Genomic DNA, 6,902 nt, shown 5'->3' with positions numbered 1-6,902 from the left:
ATTTAGGAGCAGAGATGCAACACACATCACCTAAGCGCCTGTTTTCTGCCAATGTTATAGTGGCACAATGTTGACTATTTACTTCATTGGAACCTTTCAGAAGGAATCTGAGCTCAGTCTCAGTGGGTCTGTGTAACTGTCTTGGGTTAATATGAGATTCTGTGTAAAGTAATATGCCAAATGGTAACTACCTATTAGACATTTTCCTTTCTTCATACCTACTTAAGATTCACTTTCTGGGCACTCCACACTGCCTCTGGGCCCTTAAGGGTGGAAACCTACCTTCTCACAGGGCATTCATTCAGTACTGTCTGGTTATGCCAGCAACTCCAGGAGCAGCTGTTTGGATGTCATCAAATCTCCATTGTCTCCTCTTGTTCCGATATCTGGATCTGCTCAGTTTTTAGTTTTTACCTCTCTCTCGATTCTCGAAACTGCAATCCTTTTTCTAAATCACTTTTCTCCATTCTGAACTCTGCCCCCATTCCTTCATTGACCAAAATAGCAATAACACAAGGCATATTTGTATTTAGCAGACCACACTGAAGCTTTGAAGTTGTACAGTGGAATTACATTATTACTGACTGCAAGCCAAAAGTTAAAATTTAACGAGTCATCATGTTTCTACCATGGCCTCCACTGGTCATCCATCCACCATTCCTTACTGGCTGTCTCTCCTTTGGCTTGCTGCCTTCACTTCTGGTCATAGCCACACCCTCCCTCTCCTGTCCTTTCCCTATATTGTCTCATATTAGTTTGCTCAGGCTGCCATAACAAAATACCACAGACTAGGGGGCTTAACCTACAGGAATTTATTATCTCTCAGTTCTGGAGTCTGGAAGTCCAAGATCAAGGTGCTTCCAGGTTTGATTTCTCCTGAGGCCTCTCTCCTTGGCTTGCAAATGGCCATCTTGTCCCTGTGTCCTAGCATGGCCTTTCCTCTGTACATGCATCCCTGGTGTCTCTTCTGTGTCTTAATCTCCTCTTCTTATACGGACACCAGTCAGAACAGATTAATGTCTACCCTAACAGCTTCATTTTAACTTAATTGTCTCTTTAAAGATCTATCTTCAAATGCAGTCACATTCTGAGGGTTTAAGGCTTCAACATATAAATTTGGAGGGAGGGGGACACAATTAAGTCCATACTGTTTCCCAAGTCCTTTCTTTTCTGTTCCATTGGCAGTTTCCAATCCCCAAATTTCAGTTCCTTTTCTAAAGCAGAGCAACTTCGTTTTCCATTCAAAACCTGTCTGTATGTTTGAAGCAAAATGATATCTACATTCAGACTTGACTTTTTCTAGCTCAGGTGAAAGTTTTAATAGTATAGTTTCTCATCCAATACAAATAGGTTCCATGGCAGGACTCCATCAGTTTTTGTGCATATGAGGACAAACATGATTTATTCTCCTTGTCCCAGAGTTCCCTCGGGACCACCGGATGGGACAGAGTTGGCTGAGACGCTTGGTTTTTCCTTCTTCCAGCTCATGTATTTTCTCTTGAATTTATTCATTTATGTTATAAAAAGAAGTTGTAAAAATTAACTCAGAGAGAAAAGGAAATACCTTCTCGGCTGCTAATACATAGGTCTCAGGAATTTTTTTAAACAAAAGGTTATCCATTGCATAACTGTTACCCACCATCAATAAGCCAAAGTAATACCCAAGTCACCATACCTCCCCATCCCCAGTCTCTCCTGACAGCTCCTGCTTCAATTCCACTCTTTTAGAGACTTCCTTTTCTTTTCTTTTTCTTTTTAAAAATATTTATTTATATATTTGGCTGCATCGGGTCTTAGTTGTGGCATGTGGGATCTTTGTTACCACAAGCAGGATCTTTAGTTTTGGCGTGTGGGATCTAGTTCCCTGACCAGGGACCGAACCCGGGCCCCCTGCATTGGGAGCGTAGAGTCTTAGCCACTGGGCCATCAGGGAAGTGCCAAGACTTCCTTGTTAATTCAAGGGCACTCTCAGCACTCATCTCTCAAGAAATCTTTATTGGCCAATTGATCTATATTGTCTTTAATCTTTACAACATTCCTGTGAGGTTGATATTATTAAACATATTATGCAGATGAGAGGTAATAGGTCAAAGTCTCAGTCTTATGCTATTTAGCGACAGAATCTGAATTTAATCTGTGTCTGCCACGTCCTACTGTCTCTGCTGTTTACACTGCACAAGAATAGCAGATTCACAAGAGTCTGGAATTCTCAACACTCTTAGTCTTGTCTTCGATATTTGGATACTGTAAGGTCTATCCAAGTTTATGTTCCTCTTGCCCCTTTTTAAAAATTAAAAAGAATATTTGGGGGAATTATCTCCAAAGCATAATCTGCTAAGATTATTCTTATTAATTTTGCATTTTACTTTCCCATTCTGGTTGACATTCATTTACATATTGGCAGTCGTGGCTGTCCCCTCCTGGTTTTGGCAGGGAGAGAAGAGAGTCATGCCAGTCAGGGCCCTACACAGCAAGAGGAGGGGCACAGCAGTTGGTGGGAAGCCCTGAAGGGAAAGCGTTCTGGGTCAGTACCAAAGGATGACAGTAAATAATGAGACACCATTCCAGGAAGCCACAAGCTAGTGAAAGTTTTGGGAAAGAAATGCAACATTCATGAGCCAAGAGGTAGTTCAAAAGGTGAATCAAGATGAAAAGCCCAGTAGGAGAGGCGAGAGAATAAAACATAATGGTTAGGGTCCAAAGGAAATAAACACAGACAGGTTGAAGGGGGGTTTAAGAACAAAGCCTTTGATTGTGCTGGTATTGTCCTTTATGCATTTCTAAGCGTGCATCGTTAGGGCCCAGTTAAAATGTCACCAGAACTGGAATTTTTGGAACTACCTTTCTATAAGAAATGATTGTGTTATAGGTCTCTAAGGTAAATGCTTGGTGAGTGTTATTTGGTTCTTCTGAATTCCTTTTTTCCCCCTAAGTCATCATGGTGGGAAAGAGAGACACAAACACAATCAGTAGTGAATTTTTATTGAATGCTTCAATTCTCCTAACAACCCTATGAGAGAAGTATATGATTATTCCCATTGTACAGATGGGAAGAATAGAGGCACAGAAATGCTAAGTAACTTTCCCATGGTTGCACAACGGTAAGTGGCATGGCAAGGATTTGAATTGACTGCTATGCAGCTTAAGAGAGAAAATAATGACACAGTGTAAACAAGTGAGGATTCAATGAATTCTGCTTCGATGAGGATTAGGGAGACTTGTGCTAATGAGATGACGTGTCTCCTGTGGATCATCCCACAGCTTGGTACCCATGTGAGTATTACCTCTGATTGTGCTTTTACATAAATATTACCCTAGGTACTGCTCTCATTACCCAGACACTGAAAGGAATACATGAACAAGGATATGTCCTGATTTTTCTTTTACAAAATAACCCCAAGTCTTAAAGGCGTTCCCACTCCACAGGGCTGGGATGCGCCATTCAAGGGAGGGTTTGTTTCAGAAATTCTAGGCATCAAGCGCTACAGTGATTCATTGCTTACACTGACATCCTTAAAGAACTGGTAGAGATGGATAACGTGTTAAAGTCCGCGTGATGATTCTTGTACCTCAGGCAGTTTGGATAAGAGGAGAGGGTACTTTCTGAACAAAATGTTTTCCTGAGAGTAGTTCTTCTTGTACGTATTATCCTAAAGGTAAGAGTAGACTGGACTAGACATATTAGTTCAATTCTCTTTTCACTGGCATGGTTCTTTAACAGAACTCCCCATGAGAAAAGTTTGACAGAAAAAGGAAGTTGATTAATTTCTTTCTCAAAACATTTATCAGTGAGTATGTTTTTATACATGTTTGCTGACAACTTCTTTAAACATTTGCTAATACAAGTGGCAGAATTCTTCTGAACATTTCCAGCACACCACTGGGGAATGCAGCTGTGTGGATGAGGACATATAGCACTCATCCCCTTCTAAGTGTAACTGATAAGCTGTGTGGAAAGCCTTGGACGGATGTTGAGCGGGGTGGCGACATGCTCAGACTCGCATTTTAAATTCTCCTTTAGTGTAACAGTTATTAATTTTTGAAGATTTAAAAATATTCAGCAGCAAATAGCATATAGGCTTCAAACTCTTCATAGAATAGAAATATAATAAATAATCACCCCCTTCTGAGGAGAAAAGCTAGCTTAAAAACGGTACCAGTGGGCTTCCCTGGTGGCGCAGTGGTTGAGAGTCCGCCTGCTGATGCAAGGGATGCGGGTTCGTGCCCCGGTCCGGGAAGATCCCACATGCCACGGAGCGGCTGGGCCCGTGAGCCATGGCCGCTGAGCCTGCGCGTCCGGAGCCTGTGCTCCGCAACGGAAGAGGCCACAGCAGCGAGAGGCCCGCGTACCGAAAAAAAAAAAACAACGAAACAGTGGCAGTACTTGAGTAATTATACTTTGCTCTATGGGTGATACGGGTCATAGAGTGTGACTGTATTTGAAGAGGTGACTAAGTTAAAATGAGGGCATTTGAGTAGACCCCTAATCCGATATGACTGGAATCGTTTTTTGTTTTTTTTTTTGCGGCTGGGCTCCTGGGCCCCTCTCATCTTCGTCAGGAGTGTCACACTTCCTCTTGGGGATGCCACTCCTGCATCCGCCGTTCCGGTCACCACCACTCCTTCTACTGCCCTTCTTCCAGTGTGTCAGCATCTTTGGTCCACCGTTGTTTCCTGTTCTGTTTTCTCTCTCTGAATTTACAAGCTTTGGTTTTTTTACGGCCATGGTAGTGAGTTTGAGAAGAGAAAGAGGATGTCTTTGATCTCTTTTACTAGATTTTCTGACACTACCTGTTCCATGACGTTGTTCGAGTACTGGGTTTGGTTTCACTTGTGCTCCCTTCAGCTTTTGATTTGATGAAATCAGTTGTATTAGATGGGAGGCACATACAGGTGGACATCTTTTTATTTAGTTCAGACTTGCTTTGCCAGTGTGGAACTAGGATGGATCACATGTGTCTGTTGTTAGAACCACACAGACGGGATTCTGAAGAAAGTAACAGCTCTTTCTCAAAAGAATGCTGTTCTGGCTCAAGTAGGTGGCCTATACAGACCAGCTTTCCCCAACCCATAACATTATTTGACTTCCTTTTAGTAAAGTCTTTTCCAATGCTTCCCATTGTGCTGTTTTTAGTGGTACTTTTTCATTTGCAACATTTAAGGGCGTATAAAGTTTCTCAAATTTTGGCTGAAGGAAAGAAAGAAAACTTTAAAACACTGACTATGGATCCTGGGAGAAATCACCTTCTTAGACTTGCTTATTGCAGCTCTAACGCGGTGGTGTCCCAGGAAACGTGGACTATTGACTCCTTGCAAAAGCTGTAAATGTACATCTTAACCAGCAAACTCCTCTTAGAGGTATCCAGGACTGGACCTTTAGCTTTTCTGGAAAACATCCTAGAGAACACCATTTCCAGGTGTTTTGAACACTCATGATCTATAGAAGACACCAGAGTATAATATTCTAATAGTTAAATTAAAAAATCTTGACGCTCATAGACTCAGAAAGTGGTGAGCTCCTGCTGTACCATGTGTGAGGTCATGTTGATGAAAAAACATTTACCTGTTACTTTGATGAATGATGTATCCAGATCCTATTATATCATTATTAGGCCACAAGTAGAAAAGTGAGAACAAATGGGATTAAATTATAAAAGTGTGTTTACAGAAGCTTTTAGGGGACATTTTGAGTCTTCTCTTTTCCCTTTAAACCTCTGAGCATCCCAGCAATGATAATGCAATGACATTGATGCTGATTTTTCTTTTTTTCTTCTTTGTGGAAGGCCATGGTTCTTGAGATGTTTATGGCCACGATTTAAATGTTCTTTGAGTCCCATGAGTATCTTGCAGTAGAATTTAAAAAATACTTCATATAGAATTATTTTGGGGGTGATTCTGCAGTTTTTTGTATGCTTAAGTATTCATTTTTCCAGAACAAGAAAAATTCTCTAGGGATTTGCATAATTTCAAACCCTAAGAAGAGAGCGTGAACAGGCAGGTGGATTTCAAGTGTAACGTCTATTGAGTTAAATAAGGTGCCATTTGTTTTGCTAACTAGAGAGGAACTGTTGACTTTGTCAAAAAGATGTGATGCTTGGGTGTTTTTATAATTCAATAAAACACAGTTTCCAACTTCGGGCTGAAAACAATTCTCTTACTAGTTTTTTAGCCATTATGCAACTGGGAAGAGGCAAGTGGAGAATGCTTTCTTTGTGCTGGAGCTAGAATAATGTAGAAAGCTGCAGACCTTGGGCAAATTACTCCTCAAAGTGTGTGGAGAAGTCTGCCTTTAATTAAGACCTGATGGAGTGAGCTGCAGTATTTTTATAGCAAGGGTGATTTAAGAAATATTCCTTGTGAAAATATTCTATGAAATATTTTAGTTTTAGTTCTTGTTAAAATAAGATTTTATTGACTTTCTATCCAAGGGATGTGAGGGGCAGGGCAACAACCTCTCCTCTGAATACAGTCTTCCAATAGTAGTGCCTCTTAAACAATGTCTAAAAAGTGGTATGTTGACATGACTGTTAAGACCATTATGAAAAGACTTCAGAGGAAGCAGCATGAAAGCAAGAGTGACAGACTTACGGAGAGGGAAACAAAGGGTGGTCCCTTTGTTATAAGCTCACTTCTGTGTTATCCAAGGGTTTGCACACATCGTGGGAACATGGCTAGGCGTCTGCTTTCCGAGTATTTTTATATCAAGGCATCAACGTGCTTTATAAATACAGACTCCAGAACAAAATACCTTTAAGACTCTTCTTACTGAATAAGTACAATCTGTCTCAGCTGCAGGTTGACGGAATAATGGGACATCCAAATCCAATCATTTTTCATGGACCTTTTTTTTTCATGTCTCTTGGGATTACACAAGACCTGGCCTCTGGTTTGGGTCCATCATA

Source organism: Orcinus orca, chromosome 4 (assembly GCF_937001465.1).
Source record: "Orcinus orca chromosome 4, mOrcOrc1.1, whole genome shotgun sequence".
Taxonomy (NCBI): domain Eukaryota; kingdom Metazoa; phylum Chordata; class Mammalia; order Artiodactyla; family Delphinidae; genus Orcinus; species Orcinus orca.
This window is presented reverse-complemented; position numbering follows the sequence as displayed.